Here is a 21580-nt window from a genome sequence, read left to right as displayed (position 1 = left end):
AATACATTCCTTACAGGATTGTGCCATGTAGGGACCACAGGGGCAGGAGTTTATATTTTATTGTAAAATGCTTAAGAAGTTCTCCAGCTGCCCAGGTATCTGAAAGCTAAATAATTAGCTTTTTCTGTCTGATGCAGAAACAGAAGAGGGGGGGTGGAAAGTTACTAATGGTGAGTATCCTTTGGTAAGAGGAGGATGTAATGGAGCCTTAAGAATTAAACGTTTCATATGCTCCCACTTATTTGCTTACACAGCTCCTGCCAGAGAGACCATGCTTCCAACACAGAATGTAGATATCAGACTCCAGTATTAAAAGGGATCTTGTACGTCACTTCCTAAGTTGTTTATAATTGTCAGTCATCCTGCAGATTTTACAGCTGATACTAAAACCAGAACAGTTTATTGCCATGTCATGTCTTGAAGGTTATATGAGCCTAGACTCTACCTTGTCAAATACGAGCTGAACAAAGGAGGATAACATAGTTAAGCGTGTAATTCTTCCAGTCCTGCTGTGTGGTATTTTAAATAGTAAGCTGTAATATTTAATAAACCAAATAAACAGGCTTTGAAATTGGCAGGGCAGATAAATAGTGCAAGAGCTAGAAGTACATCTGGTAGGATACTTTCTTCTCTTTCTGTCATCTGCAAGGAATTTTCCCAAGACAATAAGGTCAGAATTGAATTGGGGAAACGGTAATTGTTTTCCACTCCTGTCATCAGGAAACTGAAGTCAGAGCAAAGTACTTCTGTTACCACAACCACAGATGTCTGTAGCCTTCCCCCCACCCCTCATACTCCCAAATTGTTTGGTAAGTGTCTGCATTCAGTGAGTTTAGCACTTTAGTATGTGTATGCGGACTGTACAGGCAACCTGAATGTTCTTGAGTGAAAAAAATTAATATGGAAGTATTACAAAGGGTTGATTGTAGCTGCATGTTACCTTCTATGCACTTTATTTCAAGTTGTCCACTCAACAAAATTATAGCTGGCAAAAATTAATTAGGACTGACAGGGATGTGTTAAAAGTTCAGCAGTAACTTTCCAGCTTTAATAGATCAGATTCTGGCCAGTTCCTTCAGTCATTTCAAGGAAAAAGAGACTCCTTCCTGAGCACCCACTGTGGAACCACTGAGGTGCTGGAGTCTCTTCCAGTTCCTTGGGATAAGAGCTACTTAGGCTGGAAATGCAAAGGAATGCAAAGGTACTCCTTGGTTTCTCCAAGGATGAAACTTTTGTCCTGCTAAGTCAAAAGGAGTTTTGCTATTGTTTTGACTACAGATAGGAATTCTTCCCAGCAGCAAGTGACAAGGGTGAGAGGCAGTGTTTCCCCCAGCAGTCTCAGAGGAGGGACAGAGCCTGCCTCGCTGGGGAGCAGGGACTATAAGGACTCCTCTTCCATCCTGGATCTGGATGGAGGCTCTCATAACTCTCATCTTGGTCTCAAGGGCAAGAAGTGTAGAGGCTGCAGGCCATCCTGCACATAATCTTCTCAGTCCCTTCTCAGTCCTTTCAACCTGAGTATTATGTTTAAGGAAGTTCTGTAAAAAGTTCCAGCTGCCTCTCCAGGGTAAAGGGGTTCCTCTGTGGCAGATTTTTTAACTGCTATGCTGTAATATCCTGCCATGATATGCATCCTGGGAAGAAAACCCTTTTTTTGGAGGTACGTGGTAGCTTGCTGCAGAAGCCTGCCAAAGACTGGCTGAGTAGCTACATCTCCTTCATCTTCCTGACTATACTAAGTATCAGGCCCACTGGCATGGCGCATCCCAGAGAAGAAATGAGAATCTCGTGTAAGGACTTACTACTCCTGCATCACTCCTTGTGCCTCTTAAGTAATCCTGTTCAGCCACATACCAGTTCTGGTGTCTGCTCAGTGGTATGGTATGTGAGTTACCTTAGTCTCTAGCTCCTGTTTGTGCCTTCTACCATCTTTGCAAGATTTTATGAATGATTAATGGAGAAAATGTAAAGGACAGAGAGGCAACTGATTGACACTGGCTCCTGAACAAGGCACGGTCCCTGAAATGTGTGTATGCAAAATCAGCAACTCTTCTAAAAACAACTGCTTGCGTATACAGACGCAGGAGTTGGTGGGTACCACAGTGTATGGATTTTGTCAACTGTCCTGTGTAGGTGCAGCTTTGAATATTAGGCGCTAGGTGATTCAGTTGCCTAATCAGAGGCATCTAGTGTCTTCTTAGATCCTGACACACCTCCAGCTGCCGCTTCAAAAGGGCTTAGGTCTCCTGTAAGTCCTTACCATATCTGTCAGCCCAATAAGGATGCCTTGGACAGCCTAGGTCATCTAAAATGGCATAGACCGCTAGTTCAGATGTGTCCTGATTGCTCCCAAGATGTCTGTGTAGCTAGGGAAATGGGATATATTTGAAGTTCAAAGCTTGTATTTTCTGTATAGAATAAAATTATTTCCTTTGTCTTAGTTAAATGGATCATTGGGAGAACTATAAGCCCTTCATGGTTTTGCACATGAAAAGAAACCCAGAAGGTCACAAGCTGTCATATGCAATGAAAAACTGTAAGTATATAGCATGTCTATAATCTGTATGTAAACCACAGTGAAAAGTGCCATGTTTTATGTCACTTGACTGTTTTCATGTAATCAAAGGCTGTGGGGTCCTTTGATCAAGAATTTGACATTTCAGTGGCACCAAAGACTGTCACTATTTAAACATGAGTAGACTCCTGTGAGAACTGAAGCCATTGTGTGATAAAAGGAATGTACTGGTTATATGACTTGCATACTTCATCTCAGTTTTCTACATTTATAGGTTTCTTTCCAGAAATTATTTAAATATGTTTCATGCCATGTGACTCAAGCAATTTCATGAAAGAAGTGAAATGAAATAAAATGGTAATAACATGGAATCTTATTCATTGCTCTAGAAGCACATGACTTTATTATGTATCTTACAATAGTAGGATGTCATGGAGTTCTTAAATCCAAGTGCTGGAATCATGTTATGTCATGTGACATGGCAAAGAAAAATGATGAATTCTAAAACCCTAAAAATGTTAACAGAAAAACCTGCAACTTATGTTTTTGGGGTGCTGCCTCATGAATTTTGAATATTTGTCATTAACAATACTGAAGTAAGACACTGGGCTTTAACTTGTTAGGGTCTTCAGGATGTTACAGCTGGTCAAGCACAGCACAGCCTGTGTCTTGCTCCACTGATCAACACTGGAAACCTCAGTTTTTCCAGTGTCTTCATGCTGAAGTTCAGCAGTAGTGAACCTGGTGCACCAGCAATCCCACACACCTCTCTTTGTACTCCGTAACTTCTGTGAGCTTGACAGGAATCCCTTAGACCAAGAGTGGATCTGTAAAGGCAAGTCACTGCAAGATTTGCTTACCCAGGCATCCAGACTGAAGGGAAAGCAGCTGCAGGGAAAGGATTGTGGATGAGGAGAGGGTGACTGCAATGCCATGTTTACGTGGGCATGCCTCATGGGCAGCTTGTGGCATTTTGGCAAACACAACTAGACTTCAACAATCTTTCACAGCCCTGTTTGATGCTGTTAGAGGAGCAATAGCCCTTCAGTCTTTCCCTAATGGTCCCTGCCTTCCCTTTGGAGTCACTCGCTTACATACCCTAGTCATCTTTGCTGGTGACATCCTGGACCTGGAGACATCTGCTGGTTGGCAGTCCGACTTCTCCATGAATCCAGTGCCCATGCAGGGGTGTCTCTTTCCTTGTGGGATCTCCCTCAGAAGGAACTTCCCTTCACATCACAAGAATCAACCAAAACACATGCCTTGCTGGAGGACATTGGCATGGCTGATACACATATATGTCAGAGTTCTCTGCAGACTACCAAGTAAGCAAGTGACAGCTGTGCCAAGAGCCAGCCTTTTGCCCTCAGCAACACCCTGGATGTTTCCTTTCTGCCTGGCTTAGGGCTGCACCCCAGTCAGTTGTTCTGGTCATTTTGGCCATCACCATTCTAGCTGCTGGCAAGGCAACCTAGTTTGCTGCAGTTAGCAGCAGTAGTGCCAACTGCTGTAACTAGCCTAGAAGTTGATCTGTGACACACAGCTACTTGGGCTCTGCATGTTTTCAGGCAAATCATTTCGCACAATAACTCTGGCATAGCCTTGACTGGCCAAAACTCCTGCACATGCATCAGTCAGTTGCAAGAATGCCCGTTTTTGCATATTTTTTTTTGGTTTGGTTTGGTCGGGGATTTTTGGGGGGTTGTTTGTTTGTTTGTTTGTTTTTTAAATTGGCCAGTTAGCAAACATATCTTGGTTCTCTGCTGTACAGACTAGAAAAAATGGACACAGGGAGGCACCAATTAGCCAAAGGCCCGGTCAGGTTTTGCACTTTTCATCAAGGCTTGTATGTCCTGTGTGACATAGGGCATGCACTGTGCTTGGTGGGTTTTGTCACACTTGACAAATCCTGTCTTAGGAGCAACTAACTTTGGTATGCCCTTGTACTTGCTCTAGCACCTCCCCCTGCTGTCTGTCCTGGTTTCCTTCCTCCAGCCTGGGTGGACTGAGAACCTCAGCTGGCCTTGGAGGAGAAAAAAGCAAAAGATTAGGCAAGACACCATGCCTTATAAGGTAGTCAATCATTCCTTAAACTATGGCACACACTATGACAGGCCTTGTCCTAGACGATGTAACTCTTGAGAAAAAAAATAACGTGGCATATTATATATAAGAGCTGAAAAATGTCACCCAGAACTGACCCTCAGGATAGGAACTGAAAGAACAGATGTACTGCTATGTAGTATTTAGAAACACTCTGATGGGCTTTGTGATAGGCTGTGGACTCCCAGATGAAATAAGGGCAGAGGAACCAGGCTGTTTCTCACTCTGCCTTCCAGAAGAGTTTTTAGACTTGCCCAGATATGCTGCCATCTAAGGCTGGTTGCAATGGGTGGGCATGCCTGGAAGGGCAGTATCAGGGAAGGCTGAGGGTGTAGCTAGATTGATCCATGTGGCATGCATGCTTCTGGTATGCAATTTCATGAGTTCTGGGTAAAACCCGACTTTTCAGTGCAATGCAAGTCAGTTGGGCTGTGCCAGACCCCAGTCTGAGTGTGTAGTGGCTTCTGGGCAGCTTACGGACAAACAGAAACTTTGTGAAAGTGGGTTTGAAAGCAAGCTTCGAAGCCATGGATGTACCCAGGAAGAGCAAATTCTGCAACCTTCACTTCTCTGGAAACTGACTCTGTGAGTTACTTAACTGACTTTCACATCCTTATTCGCTGTTTCACACAGCAACGGACAGAGGAAAGATGACAGAAGTAGCAAGTTTGGGATTTGCTTACTTGTGCCTTGAGTCATGCATGCTACATCAGGCTGACAGGGTTCTCCTCTAACTTCGATTTTGAATCTGCAATGAAATTTTGTACACAGATAAGGTATTGAATGGCTTCTTTATGACCAGGCTTGTCTTTTTGTGACACAAGTATGTATTTTTTTCACTGTCAAAAAGTTCCTTCTTTCCTGCAGAGAAAGAAGTAAACAGGCCTGGAGAAAGACCTGTGCAAAACTGCAGTATCTACTGAAGGAGCAGAGAGGGAGCAGGAGGAGTGAGGGGACAGCAGGTCATGCAGGGCAGGACAATAGAGAAGAGATTTGGAGACAGGCAGGCAGAATTGTTTTCTTTGAAGTATGCAGATTTTTGCAGACTCAGAACTTGGTTTTCGTCCCTTTTGAACCACTGTGAAAGACTAACTTTGCTGGAATCTATGGAATAAATTTCAAGGAGGTGAAAGCTAGGCCTCTTAAGTCTCCTTTTTTTCTGGGTCCATCCTAATTTATCCATGGCTTTGCTGTAGATGCTTAGCTCTCCAGCACAGAATTTGTTCTATAAAGGCCAGATGCTCAGAGTGTAAACGCCCCTGCTCATGCGGGTGCAGGCAAAAACTGCCTCAGTGGTCACTGCTACTGCGTGACCAAGAGTCTTCGGTTTACTGTGTGGACAGGCAAGAAGAGGAGGGATGGAGCACACACTGAATCAGCGTGTTGCACAAACAGATTGAACAATACATGGGAGGCACGCTTCAGGCATCTGCAACAACGGTGCGCTTGAAATGTTGCCACTTAAGTCATTCTCAAGGATCTGTACATCTAAAAAGGACTATTAAATTTTTATGTCAGTTAAACAGACATCATTAGTTCAAATAATGTTTTGGATTTTTTTTAAATGAAAGGGAAATGATTAAGAACAGGCAAGGTAAACAATTATCTAAACAATGAGCTTTATTGCAAAAATATACAGTGGGCTGAGAGACAGTTTTATATGATGCCATTCTAAATCCTAAAAATCACCGTAGAACATTGAAAAGGTGACTGGCATTTAACTGTAATGGAGCTGTAACACTAAGACAAATTTATCTGAAGAAATATTAAAAGTGCCAGGATAATTAATGTACTTATAATGCTCTCTACTCTCTTGCAAAACCTCGTATTCTTCCCTGCTGATTTTTCCTCTAAAGCAAAATAAATGTTAGCAATAATAGAGGCTCATATCACCTTACAAAGCTGTAAAATCATATATCATAAGAAATGGGAATTCTTTGCCAATGAAAATAGAAAAAGATTTTCGCATTCTCAAATGTCTTAGCTTTTGGCATCTGGAGTAAAACCAACTCTTTCTGAAATATAAAGCATTATTTTATGGAAAACTTATGTTCCTTAAGAGCCTAGAAGCTATAAAAAGAGGCTTTCTTGAAATCATAGCAATTTCTATGAACAATAATGCAAGTCATATGTTTTCTAAAACAAATTTAATTAATTTTACTAAATCTCTCACAAATAGAGTAAATATTTCTATCAGGCCAACATATCACACCAGAATCGGCAACTGTTTTTCTATCTTGCTACTGAAGAAAATGTCAGAGGTAGAAAAATGCATTTCAACAGAATGAATGAGACATGGGAATCCCACAGCCACAGTGTCAGTGCTGTTACAGTGCCATGTCAGTACTACTCTGGCAGGAGCAGAAGGCAATTACTACACAAAACCAACAAATCTTTTCAGATTTCCTAAGTGTAGCGTAGAGGTGTCAGTTGTGTTCAAATTACAGATTAATTCTATGGAAAACCTTCACCTTAAAAAAGCTAGAAAGCCAAGTTCACAGATCTTGGGAAATAAGAGCTTGAAGGTCATTTAGGCCTCTCGAACTCTGCTTCTTATGCACATGAATGTATTTACTGTTCCTCATGTGGGGGATGACTCCCCAAGAACATGGGCTCCTTCCCAATGCCTCTTAATTTCTTTATTTATTCATAAGCCCTGCAGCCAGAAAGAGTCATCACAGGTCATCTTGTTTACTCCGACATATCAATAGAAGCAACTGGATTTCACAAATCAAGCCCACCACTTCCAGCAGAAAGATACCCAGCCTAGCTTTTGAAGTGGCAGATGCCAAGGGGTCCACAAGGCATCCTTCTCCAATTTCCCTGCAGTCCTCAAGGTAAGCCTAAGGGTTCTGGCCCCCCAAAAGAAGGAAGCTCACCTGTGTTGAGTGAGTGACTTGCTGAAGGAAGGCTCCATTTATTGGGACAGAATTTCCTAGTTACAGGCAGAATCCCAGAATGAAATCTACAGTGTTGGGTAAGGGTAGGCTATTGAAAATTTGAGAAGAGTGAAAACTCCTTTTCAAACTTTTCAATTTTGACAGTATTTGCTGTAGATCACAGAAGTCACATCATCAGACTGAGGAGGCTTTTGGGGTTTTTTTGCCAGAGAATCTCCAATCACACAGCAATGCTAAATGAGTAGAAAAGAAAAAGAATAATTTCTGAGTCCTTTCCTCGGCTCACTTAATCATAAAACACATTTCAGTCATATTGCAGAAAGCCCTCTGAGCAAAGATGAACCTGCCAAATTTTAGGCCCAAGGAAGGGGAAAACTGTTAAGAGAGATCTACAGATAATTCCTCAGATGAGACAGAGCTGTATTGCTGCACCAGTAGGCATCAACCTGCTGCAATAGCACCATAATTCTGTATTGTGTGAAAGGATGGCCAAGAAGGTCAAATAGATTTCAAATGCATTCAAATTTGAAGGGAAAATTTTAAAATCAGTTGTCTTTATTCCTAGTGTAATGAATTTTTACAATACGTTGTAAAATGCCCTTAATTATCAATGTAAGTTCAGAGCATGGTGAAAAAAAAAATATGATGATCTTTGTGACCATTCTGAAAACACAGTGTAAACACAAATAGGAATGAGCATCTTCCTGACAATGAGAGAACTGCACTGCTGGCTACATACTGAAGCAGAAATTTTGGTCTCATTTGAACTGAGATACCTCAACCACAACTCCAGAGCAGTCAGCAGAGATCTCTGGATTTACTCCTGTGAAAAAGAGGACAGAGCCTGGTCCTGAATAAGTCTATTGCTTTGTGCTTTGCATGCACAGAAGTCATAAAGAGAAGAAGGATTTAGCTGATTTTAATTGTGCACTTTGGTAAAGAGCCAAGTCTGTTCTAACACACTTCTTATGTTTGTAGGGATAAAAGGGAAAATAATAATATAACAAAAAAATAATGTAACAAAACCAATCCTACAGAAAGACAAGTAAAGTTATATAGAAGTCCATATTATTGCCATTAAGTAAAAACAATTTTTAGAATTACTGAGACATGAAACTACATAATCATAGGAGGTGGGGGGAAAACATTCCACTACCAAGGAGTTACAGAGATTTGGGAACACAACTGAACAGCTGTGAAAGTTCAAATCTAAACTCACTATCTTGGTAGTGTCCATCACAAGTATACTGCAGGCAGTAGGAGGATAAACCCCAAGTTCATTATAACCATTATTCCTGGTTGTTGAAAAAAACTGTGAAATCTGCTGTGACACAACCTGTTAACTTTTAGCATTTGATACCTTTAAATCAGAATGAGAAGCTAATGCAATCCACCAAGAAACTGAGCTAGCAATCTTCCAGCAACTCACCATGAAAATTAAAAAAAAAAAATATTGAAGTCAGAGTTAAACTGAAACACTGACAAAACTAAATGAGTTCCTAGTAATAGAAGAAAAGACAGCCAAAGTGATATTCCAGATGGAGATTATTTGGAGTTACAGCAGCGAACTGTGTAAAGCTAAAGGAATGGTAATAAAGAATGAAAATGAATCTGACTATTAAATGGAGAGGATAGAAAACGGTGCCACTGAGAGATGGGCATGTTAGCAGCGCGAAATGGGATACTCTTCGCAAGAGATTGGCTCTAGAGCTGACAATCCTGCAGTGTGTCAATTCTTTTTAAAGCAAACCCAGCAACTCTTATTAAATATCAGATCATCCATCGTGAATTATGAAAGCTGACTTGCCCATGCACTATTGCTTGACAACAGTGAACAGAGAACGAGTAAAATAAGTCCCTCCATCCTTCCCTTGCTCCACGGGCTGGCCAGCAGAGCTGCTTTGCAGTACTGACTCTGGGAGCCTCCTGCTGCAGTATGGACAGCTGATAGCAGACCCCATGCCTCAGGGAGATGGGTTCTGCAGCACTCTTGCACTGGAGCCCTAAGTGCCTGAAGCTTAGTGACACTATCCAGTAAGCATTCAACAATTTCCTCTTCACTCTTAAAGGTGATGTGATAAAAGAAGATACCTGGGGTGAGAGGGAGCATTTGAAAGGGGCTCCCTGCTGCTATCTAAACTAGCTATAGTCAAGGTCTCAGGTGCTTAGTAGGGTTTCTGAACTTCTGTGCCCCATCTGGCAGCCTCCCTCCCACTGGGTGAGCAGCAGCAGCAGCTGGGAAGAGGAACCCAGGCACTGATCTGCCGTGCTCTAGGGCATCAAGGCATCCAAATCTTTCTTAAGGTTGAAAGAGTTCATTATATGTTTTATTTCAATGTAATGTTAGGCTACAGATGACACTCACATTTATAGGCTTCTGCACAGCTCCCTTTCCAGTTTGCTCTCACCTCTCTATCAGAGACCACCTCCACTGGGCTCCGTTCCAGCTAGACCCTCCACTGCACTCACAGACAGCCTATGGCCATATGAAATATTTAACCTGGGGAGTGGCAAAATCTTTTCCCTGCTGCGGACTGAAAGCCCTCTGAATATCTTTAACAGGTCACTACTTGACTCACATCTTAACATTAGCCAGTAGTAACCAGAAAAATAAACAAGGTATGTGTTGGCAAGCAGCCTGAAATAAAATCACAAGTCACACTGAGGTTCGACTCCCATCTCCCTCTCCCTTGTTTTTCCCTTTCTCTCTCAGCAATTTAAAATGTTACTCTTCCTCAAAGTGGCCATTTAAGGCTGAGAACAGGGAGTAAAAGCCACAGCCTTCAAACACCTGCCTTTCTCCCATTGTCTAGAGGTAACAGCAGCAGCTGGGAAGGGTCTCATCCTCCTGGACACAACCATGCCCTGAACTCCAAAATTCGCGTGCCTGCTATTTCTGCACCAGCCTCCATTTGTCTGGCCCGTTGCTGTTTGCTGCCTCTCCTCCAGTTTATCCACCCACTTTTCACTCTCCCTGCTCATCCTGGTTTTCACTCTCGCCCTCCTCTCTCCAGCCTCCTTCCTACACAGCTGGTCCTTCCTTTCTTCACCTTCTTAAACCTCAGTGCCCCCCCGCATCACCCCCTAACATCCAGCACCAGTATCTTCTGTAACAGTATGTTTTGACCTCTCTCTTCATGTACATGTGCACACACCCGTTATGTGACTCATATATAAAAAAACATGCTTCATACACAAGTCAATGGTTCGTTATCTTCATTCACCAGGTTGAGTGGAGAGAGACAATTTATTCACACAGGTACCTGCTCTTTGGAAAGGACTTGCACTGGAGCAGTGGTTGGTTCCCTACTCTGTTGCTTGATGCCATGTTCAGGGTCATCTGGGAAGGAACGGACAGATTAGACTGGTTCTGTCCTGAGGCAAAGCAGCAAAGAGAAAAAAAAAAAAAAACCAACCACCAAAACATGCAACAGAAAGCAGATGAGACCAAGGTCCTCAGGCTGGGTCAAGGGTTTAGGATTAGGAACAGCATCACAGAGGAGAACTTTGTATGCCAAATATAACATCATGTGTGGTAAATACATGAAGCCAGATGTCACTGAATCTTCAGAAGTCACATGAGTTGACATCCTCTGTACAACTCCTAGGGGAAGGCTATATATATATTTAAAGCCTTCTGTTTCTATATTGTTTCTTAAGTTATATTTATTGCTTGACAGTGAAAAATTGATCTACACCTGTTACATCTAAGTATCTTAACCAGTTTGAAGTGTACCAGAGTGGAATATCTATTTGACATTTAAAACAATGAGACAGTTGTGTACTGTCTTTAGCTGTGACACTGTCAGTCAGCTCATTTTTATGTTTACTACGTTGTGCACACGAAATGTGTGAAATGTTTTCTAGATACAATCGGAATATAATCCTGACCTTTAGAAAAGATTTTTGCACATTTGGTATTTTTTACTGCTAAGACATATTTAGCACAGTCCTAAAATTGAGACTCTTATCAAAGCTAACAGAGTGGAAAGTAAAATTCGGTAAGAATGTCCCTGAATTAAACTGTGTTAGTCTTTTCCACAGTTCCTGTGATATGTTCCAAATGGGTGGCAGTCAGATGGTAATTATAAATCATTGCTTTCACTTCTCTAACTTGAGCATTATCCAAGATAGACAGTGAACACCTCTGAAATAGCTTATGCAGTTACCTCAAAGACTTCAGGAAGACGTTAGGTTTGCTGTCGTTCTGTAGAACTTAGATGGCAAAATCTGAAAAGTGTCTTCTCACATCAGGTTTTTTTCACTCCTTTGCAATTTGAGAATGCATTGGGCAGCAGCAGAGACTCTGGAATTATCTTCTGCAGACTCAGGAAGATGGTACTCTACTGTGTCATTCTCAAATCACATTTTAATTTTTTTTCAGGATCAGCACTATAAACTTTTTTAAAAAAATGAAAGTTGTTGGTATTCATTGGGGGACATCCTTACTCCTGCTGAGTGGACTTTAGGCACTTTGCTTTGGATCAAATTCTTCTGTCTGTCACTGACTCACAGAGTTCTTTTAATATTGTTCGAAGGATCACGTGTTGCACTCTTGATCTGTGAAAATTATAGACTAGGTAGGTTTCTACTTGCAGTTTCCTCTTGCACAGTTTACAGGATCCTGTGAAATGTTCCAGCAAATTCAGGCTGGAGTAGTACTAGAACAACTACAGAAAGTGTTGGATACACAAAAACTGAAAAGTGGGCAGTTAGGAGCCTTTCAAAGTGAAGGTTAAGAAAATATAAATGTGTTTCAAACAAAAGTCCTAAACCTGGTGAAATTTGTGCAGATGCTTAACATTTTACTTTGTGAGTAGCTCCATTTAAATCACTGGGGCTCTTCACAGCATGTAAAATTTGACACATACACAAGCCTTTGCAGGATGAGGGCCAGATATTTTTTTTTTAAGAGTGTGACTTGCTTGGAGATATTCCAGAGGGAAAAAACATGTGGGGCTTTCTATAAAATTGTTGGCACCATTCTGTTTATTAAACAGGCATGAATTCCGTCAAATAAGATAAGGTCTAGACATTTATATCAAGTATGTGGAAGTTCACGCCTATTCCTAAATTAAAAAAGAGAGCATTAATGCTTTGAGATTTATACGCTGGGTTAAATCCTTGGTGTATATTTAGTTAGGGTTTTAGAATATTACTTCTCTTATTTATTTTACTATCTTACCTATAGTACTGCTATCAGGCAAAATTTGCTCTGTTAGCTAATAAATTGCCACAACTTTCAAGCAGACTGCACAGAAAACATTTTCTATTATCTTCATTATGACTTTAGATGTGGCAAAAAGTAAATCCTCCTATCTTACCTCAAGCTAATTCAACACCAAGTATGTAAGACAAGAATGTATGTTCAATTCTCAGCTTGCATATTGAAGAGCAATATATTCATTTCAGGAACAGAGTCTAATTTTAGATCAGTATTGAAGGTGCGATGAAAATGCGAATGCTGGGGGTGTCAGTAGGGCTTTTCAAGAGCAAGCCCAGTATAGTTCTTGAACTATGACGATTGTGAGATGAAAGAAATCATAGAATAGGCTTTAATGGTCCAAGTGGAACCTAGTATATAACTGAAATGATTCACCCTCCAGTTGTTATCATGGGCGTGGCCTCAAACTACTTCAGATAAATGCTTCGACATTATAGCTCTTCAAGAAAACAGACATAGTCGTTTGGCCCACTGGGTGCTGGACTGCTTGGTGGTAGGTGCTGCCAGCACTTTAAATAAGCAGCCTAGGGAGACACGTGGAACATCTGGCGACAGCAGCCACTTTTAATCACACAGGCCACAGGTCACGTTGTACCACAGCACACAAACCGGTGTCACATTTAGCAAAGCACGTTTACTTGACCACAGGGTGTCTTGAGGTCAGATTTAAAAGCTTCTGCAGACGTTGACAGGAACGCAGCAGGATTTTCACAAGCCCCTAAGCGCTTATTTCCATTGGTTTCTCACTAGGACTGTCTTTGTAGTAATACTTTAAAAATACTTCAAAAATACAGCATTAGGTGTATCAAGGCACACTGCCTTGCTTCAGGCTGCAGCCAGCCAGATGCTGCTGGCTGGGTGATTGGTTTTCAACTCCGGTTACTTTTTAGGGCAGCTGTCCCGTCCCCGTACCAAAATCCTCTAGGGCTTCTATTCAGGGAATGCAGGAGACCTGGGTGAGTTAACAGGGACAGTTGCTACATGAACCAGGTACTTTTTTGTTAACAGAATTGCATAGGAAGTCTTGGAAGCCTTTTTCATCTCCTGGGATATGGTAATCCCTGTGGATTTTTCAATGGAGATAGCACCCCATATACACAGGGAAAAGAATAGTTTCTTCACCAGCTGGGCTGGGCCTGGTGCTTCAAAATCATCTTTTCAAGCAAGGATACCTCCCCTCTCCTTGCTGGGGCTCTCCAGCCCCACACTCAGACTGGCCATACTGGAGGGTGCCAGGCCCCTTCTCTACGCGTACTTCCCTCAGCAACTTCTGCATTCCTATTTTTAAAAGTCGCACATTCTGAAGATAGGGGAACACACACTCTTTGTAAAGTAATCTCCAGTTCCTTCCCCATTCCACAGAAGCACACTGCTCAGAGCCAATTTTACTGCATAGCTGGAAAGTCTGTTATAGAAATGTATGTAATCTATATTATTACTTGCCTGAAAAAAAAGGGGGGTGGCGGGTGGATGGTGGGGGGAATGTTCCCGGGGAAAGTTAATTGCATTTAGAGGATTTCAGTGTTTAGAGCTGGAAGTAATGAATCCAGAGCAATGTCCTTGGAGATGCTATACCGTGGATGCAGAGTAGCGCTAGATGGCACTACAGTAATTTTCACTCGAAAAGCACAGGCCAAGCCCAGGGAAAGAGGGACTCGGGTCCAGCTTTGAATGGGCAGCTCAGATTTACCATCTACATTTTAGCTGGGTGGCCTGGGGAGATTCTGAGGAATGTGAGATACAGCAGTCTTTCCATGTATAGCCATGACTAAGTTGATAAATGGTATAATACATATATGTATTATATGTACATATATGAAGAAGAGTGTGGAAAGCTACTGAATGCTTTCATTTCACAAAGTGACACCACAAGGCACCTGAAAACCTGTAATGTTCTACTGAACCTAAGGTAAGGATATCCAGACTCAGTACATCTAAAAGCATGTTGCTCAAAAGCATACCAAAAATACTATGTGTCATCTAGGCAACTGGTTCTATGTCTGTCTGAAGGTATAAACTGGCTGTTTATAACTAAAACTTCAGAACTTAAAACTAGTGTTTTGTGCCTTAAAATGAAAATTTGACTTAGCAGGCCAAAATCAGCTAGATTTTGGGACTAACCTAATAGCTTGCTTTTCTTGTCATACAGAGTTAAATGCTGTCTATTGCCAATTTCTTTTACTGTTTCCCACAGGTGGTAGCTGACATCAAAACTTGATACTTGTCTTGTTCCTACTAACAGAAAATATAGCTTGTTGTCTCTTAACAGATATTGCAATAAGCTGATTTGAGAGCCTGCTTTTAGAACTTTGCAAAAGTACAGTCTTTTATAGGAACAACTGAGTGATTCTATAGCTTATATTATCAAATACATACAGGAGAAAATAGACCCTGTTGAAAAAATTGTACTTACTCTTGTAAGTTGAACTGATTTAAACTAAATTCAGGTGGCTTCTGCAATTTAAAGGACATGGTCTAACTCAGATTTCAGTTCTAAAACATTGTAGAATCAGATTTATAGGTCTTGTAAATTCTTTTAAAGGAAGCAGCACTGCAATTTATTTTATAATATCATAATTATTTTTCTATTTTGCATTTCTGTGAGTTATATTTTGCTTTCTGTTATGCTCCCGGTTTAAATCCTTAAAGGGTAATTAGTATCTATTTCACTAGAATCAGTGGGAGTAAGACATTTCAGAAATAGGGAACTCTGACATTTAAGGAGAGATCAGCATGAATGTTTAAGTTTCTTCAAGTAAATCTTATTCTAGTCATATAGCTACATACACTTTAGGGATATTGCCAGCTAAAAGGCCATCTGCTTGTCAGTTACAAATAAAAAAAATTAATAGTACTTTACATTGCTGCAAGAACGGTCTTTGTCAATGGAAATGGCCCAACTGGAGACAAAAGGATTGCTTAGAAAAATAAGCCCTGGAACCAGTAGTATTATTTGACCATAGGTTGTGCTCCCACCCAGCCAGGATGTGCAGCTTAACCCCAGTGGTCTTTCAACACAAAAAGGGTGGAGAAGAAGGGCCATAGAGGTCAGAGCATAAAAATCTAGGTTTGCACCATTGCTTCAAACTGCCAATATTTAAATAGTGTCATGTAATAAGAAATTAAATGCCCCTTGTGCTGGAATTGGATGGTTTGCCCATGCAAGGCTAAACCTGTGGTAAAGATGAGAGACATATGATGTCCAAAAACACTTTAAACTGTCTCTTTTAGTCATAAGCCACTGCTCTTTGAAACAATTCCTGTGTGGTTCTGAGCACATCCTGAGAAAATGTTCTCGTTGTCCTACTTCTTCTAATGTGTACTCTAATAAGGGCTCCTTTAATCTGTACTTTAAATCTCCTTTAATCTGGTCACTGTTTTACACTTTGAGATGTACCCCTGAGGCCTCCTCTTGCCTCAGAAGAAGCTTGAAAAGAACCATAACTTGCTGCTTGCTTTCTCAGACATGTCTACGTCTACATTCCTGGAGTTGATGTTGGTCCTGATAGACATGTCCTAAAAGCAGACTCCATCCTAGATGCAAAAGTGGTCTGTGTAGCTGGCAACGAAGCACGGCACTCATGGAAATACTCACTGGTGAAGTCGAGGTCTGATGAGACACACGGTTTGTTGGTCACTTTGCAACCTGAGTGACTTAACTAAAGTCAATTCCAACAACCCATTTGAAATCCAAAAGAGCAAGCAGAAAAGTTTCCTGAACAGTGTGGTATGCCTGTGGGAAACAACGATAGTGCCCCAAATGTGACTGTTTTCACTGTCACCCCAACAGTACAGGGTGACACTTGAGCAAATACAGCTGCAGTGGTGGTGTATCACTGCCCAGCTGTGCAAGCTTGGGAAGAGGTATGCGCTTGACAAATGTGTTTGGTTCAGTGCTAATTACATTGCCAAACCACTGTGTGTGTGTATGTGGGTGTGTACGGTAGAAGATCAGAGAGTTGTCTTAGCTCATCTGAGCACCAGTATCTTGCCTAAACTAGTCACTGATGCTCTGTTTGTGTCCATGGCAAGGTAGGGTAACACAGCCTGCTCTAACCTAGGAGATAAAGCTTAGAAAGCTAATTTAGAAAATGAGTAGCTACGATTTAGTTAGCTGAACATGTGATAAAAGTCTCCCCTCATTTAAAAAATAAACTACCATGAAATATTTTCAGAATATAGCATACTTAAGACATTTTAATTCCCTTCTAGGCTTAAAATTCACATCAAAAACATTCTCAACTTCTTTAATCTGTCTATTGCAATGAACGTTGACTCTCTCCGTTTCCAGCCTAGCCTGGTTCACTCCTTCTTAGGAGCCTGGTGACCCTGGGCTCCCTGGGGATCACCAGACTGCTGCTGGCCTTAGTGCAGACACCTGCTCAGCATAGCACACTGCAGCCCGTGACTCCCGGGCTCAAGCAGTCTGGCAGACTCATCCTCGCAGGTAGCTGGGACTGCAGGTGTGCACCACTGCGCCCAGAAAACAGCATGCCAGCAGCATCCTGGGCTGCATAAGAGGAGGATTGGCCAAGGGAGGCGATCCTTGCCCTCTGCTCAGCTCTGGTGAGGCCACACCTAGGGTGCTGTGTCCAGTTCTGAGCTCCCCAGTACAAGAGAGATGTGGACTTACTGGAGAGAGTCCAGCCAGCACAGGGCCACAAAGATGGTTAAGGGACTGGAACCTCTTCTGTAGGAGAGGCTGGGAGAGGTGGGACCGTTCAGCCTATAGGAAAGGAGGTGCAGGGGGATCTTGTTCCTGTGTACAAATACGATGGGAAGTAACAAAGAGGAGGGAAACTGACTCTTCTCAGTAGTGCCCAGAGACAGGACAAGACGCAATGGGCACAAATTGAAACATATGAAATTCCATCTGAACACAAGAAAACACTTTTTTACTGTGAGGGTGATTTAACACTAACTGTTACAGGTTGGGCAGAGAGGTTGTGGAGTCTCTATCCTTGGACATACTTAAAACTCAACTGGATACAGTCCTGGGCAACCTGTATGAGCTGACCCTGCCTGAGCAGGGGCTTGGGCATGGTGACCTCCAGAGGTCCTTTCCAACCTCAACTATTCCGTGATTTTGTGATTCTGTGAATTTGCTTCAAGGAAAGAAAGCTCCAAGTCTTTATTGAGTTGGTACTGTAAGGACAGTACCTTTTGATGTCCAGTCTGTAGTAAATTCAGACAGCCCTGATACAGGAAATAGGCACTAATCTTAACATAAACATAAGGTTTACCCTTATGTAAATTACACTGGATTCACATAAATTGCATGTTTATTAGTATTCTTGTCTTTCACTCTCATTTGCCTATAATTTTCATTTGTGCAGCTCTCTTCAATTATGGCTTTAGTTGTATTTCCCAGTTTGTATTCTCCCCTCAACAACAACAAAAAAAACCCAAAACAAACCCCAAGAAAGAAATAAACACACTGTGTATTTTGTTTCTTGATAAAGAGTTAAGAAAATTTGAGATCTGTCCTCTTTTTACTACCTTGCTGTTGATTACTAATCTGTATTTGTATTTATGCATACACACATGCACATGCTCAGGCACAAGATCATTTAAGTTAAATCATTCAGGTGTTTTGACATTGTATGGACTTCAGCGGTTTCTTCCATTTTTTAAGTTTAGCTGTCAGCCTTCAGAAACCACATTAGTAGCCACTAACACTAAACATTACTGATTATACTCAGATTTTTATGAAAGTAAGAAATCTAAATCTTCAGTCCTACCTCACTGATCTTCAGTGCTCTGAAAAAACAGAGCAAGTTCAAAACTTCATTGCTGCAAGCGTGGTAGATGAAGGTAGATGAAGCCACCAACCAGAATGTCTCCCAGGCCACCTCGTGGTGGGCACTGCCACAGAAGAATATAGCGTGCACAGATATTCTTGGTGACTGTTCAGCTGCTTTAATTTATAGTCGAATTATGCTGACAGTCAAGTGACCTGGGCAACAAAGAGATATTTTAAAGCAGTTTTGTAGGTTGCTCACATCTATATTCAAAAACCTTGGCCCATGTTTCTCGCACTGATTCCTTACCCATTTGCACCTAAGTTTCATTCTAAAACTCAGAAAGATGAAATAACGCAACCCTGTTCGTGCTGGTGTCAGGCATCTGCGTTACACATTGTTTTGCTTCACCTCTTTTCAACTAGCTGTGACTTCTGCAGATGAAAAGTGCTGTTATTAATGCTGAACACTGGTCTTCCGTGTTGAACTGCGGAAGGCACAGTCTGCCAATCCAGCAGTACAGTGTGTGGTCACAGGGACTAAGCACTGGAAATACAAACCTGGAATGTATTTGTGTGGCATTAACTAGGTCTCAACCCAATCTTTTCCTACTGTTGCTGTAGCCTGAAAAACTATGCAAATGCGTTGCTGCTGAAGAAAGGAGAGAAAACGAAACAAGTCCAGACAACAGAAACGCCAGCTCACATTAGTATTCTGCCATGGTGAAATAAACCAGATTGTTCAGACAAAATAGGCACAAACAAAGGTCTCATTGGGAATATAGCTGCTTGAATAGGAACAGCTCTAATCTCAGTAGTGCCACAAATCCCCTTTGAGAAAATGAATTTTGGAACACTTTAAATTTTTAACTGTTTTTCAGTTTCCATGGAATAGCACTGTGCCTCAGGCCACTCTTAATAACATTCCTGGCTTGCCCTGCTGTAACAATCTGTAAAAACTCATCCAGTCAGATGATTAGTGTTTTAATATCAAATTGCTTTGGAGTACATTTACGGTTGGAAGTGCATAATAGTATGTTTTATTATTGCTGTAAAACTAAAAACAAACCAAAAAAAAGCTAGAAGAGAAGTGGTTTGCTTTTTTTGCCCATTGGGGAGCTCTGGTTTGTTATTACATTCTATGCAATGATAATTAATGACTCCACAACCAGCAGTAAAAAAGTGTTCCCTGGCTAAAATTTTCAAAAGTAACTAATGATTTGGGGTTTCTTTGCTTTTATGTGTTCAGTTTGAAATACCTTAAAGAGGGACCTGGTTTTCAAAAAATGCTAAGCACTGACTTTCTGCAAATCATCTACCTTCCTCTTAAAACTTTCAGACCCTGTTATTTTAAGGTCATGGTAGATTCTGTTTACTGGTAACAAAAGTATGTCAATTCACAAATTAGTAAAAGAGCACCAGAGCAGATCACAAATAAATCCATTACAGGGGAAAATATTTTGAAATGATAGCTTCCTTGCACCTGCAAGAACAGACTTCTAGACTCTTGGGATGATTGGAAGCTGCTTAATGAACAAGCATGTAAGCAAAAGAGGGCAGGCTAGGGACCGGTTCTAGCAGTTGTTTTGTATTACTCAGTAAAAGAAAGATCAAGACCACATCCTACAGTCTTGGGTGGTGCTTGGACATGTCCGAGTACTTTTGAATGTCACTGTACACGTTGCGCCTGCCTGAAGCTGTCCTGGAGCCTGGCTGTCCTTTGCCCGGCAGGTGAAATCACTGTTAACACCTGTCCAAAGTGGGGAACATGTGACTGAATCAGAAGGCTGATGTTTCAGCCTTGGTGTCAATGCTCATCAAAGTACGATGGAGAAAGGAGCACCATAAAAGTTCTTATTTCATCCACCCAAATGACTCAGCTTCAGAAAAATCCAGAGAGGCTTCTAGGTCTTTCCTGCAGCTCAGCTGCACTGGAGCAGGCAGAAGAAAGCGAAGGACTGAAGGAGAAAGCATGTAACCGCTTCCAAGCTCTTCCTCTGCCACAGTGATTACACCAGGGCATCCTTATTTCACACTCCTCTACTTCTAGTCATGTTCAGTTAGCCCAGATTAAGAACCTTTGGACATACATCTCCCCAGATCAGTTCCAGTCTTTTAAACAGCCTTGCCTTTTCTTCGAAGGGCAGTTTCTTGCCAGGGCAGGTATGCTGGATGTTCAGGTCAACTTTTCAGAAATACATTTCTCTTCTGATACCTGAGGTTCTCACACTTTCAAGTGCAAATTGCCTTTCTATTCATCTCAGCAAGATGCAACTTTTGGTCCTGTAAAATGAACAACGAGCACGCTTGCAAACAACCAGATCACTGTGCTGCGGCTGATTTTTCATGCAAGCAGACGTGTCAGAGGTCAGTGAAGGCAAAGCAGCGTAGTGCTTAGTAGCTCAGGGTGCCCAGCTGCATGGAGCTGGCTGGGCTGCTGATGGGGGTTCCTCAGTTTTTAATCCTAAATCTATCCCGTGTTGGGATTATTCTTGTTACATCAGACACTAGGCAAGGCTCTGCATTTGCTCTACCTTCCCCAGGATTGTCCACTCCCGCTTTGCAGAGGTCTCTGTCCCTATTGCAAGTCCCTCCTCCCAAATCTTGTGGTTTACCTAGCACATGCTCATCATCCTTTTGCTTCACGGTGTCCTGGGTGATGGGATTTATCCACACGCACCAAAATTTCCACAGCAGGATAATGAAAGTGGTTATTGTTTTCCTCCAACTCTCTTCCTTTGCTATTATCTTAGACTTCCCATCACTAATTCTCCTCAGCCTGGCTGAAGGAGAGAAGACTGTTCATCTCATTCCAATCTAAAAGGAAAAAGCCTGGAAGTAAGGAGGCAGCATCAAATGATCACACTTCTGATGACTGCTCTGACTTTCGTGGGCTATCCTCTGGCTGTGTGTCACTGTGGCCTAGAACAAGCACCCTAGCATGGGGAAGTCCTACCACTATAGATGCACTGCGGTTCTCACAGACACACAGACTTCTGGGCACAGGGATGCTGGGTCTGCAGAGAAGGCTGAAAGGTTCTTCTTTTCTGAACTGAAAGGGTGCTATTCTGCTTTTGCCGAACAATTTGATTTTACAA

General features: G+C 41.8%; 1 protein-coding gene across 3 annotated transcripts in view; it reads left to right on the top strand.

Annotated features, from left to right (window-relative positions):
• The window catches only part of SOCS5 (suppressor of cytokine signaling 5), a 94096-nt gene that overhangs the window by 32688 nt on the left and 39828 nt on the right, over window positions 1–21580 (top strand). For 2 of the 3 annotated variants that reach the window (XM_027801208.2, XM_055725809.1), the window contains 2 exons: window positions 2442–2536; window positions 7273–14160. The gene's annotated coding sequence lies outside the window, so the exon portion shown is untranslated. The remainder of the gene's footprint in view (window positions 1–2441; window positions 2537–7272; window positions 14161–21580) is intronic. The other variant, XM_055725808.1, reaches the window with a different exon arrangement.

The sequence above is a fragment of the Falco cherrug genome, chromosome 13 (genome assembly GCF_023634085.1).
Source record: "Falco cherrug isolate bFalChe1 chromosome 13, bFalChe1.pri, whole genome shotgun sequence".
Classification (NCBI taxonomy): domain Eukaryota; kingdom Metazoa; phylum Chordata; class Aves; order Falconiformes; family Falconidae; genus Falco; species Falco cherrug.
Note: the sequence above shows the minus strand (reverse complement) of the source record. Positions and strands in the feature narration are given on the sequence as shown.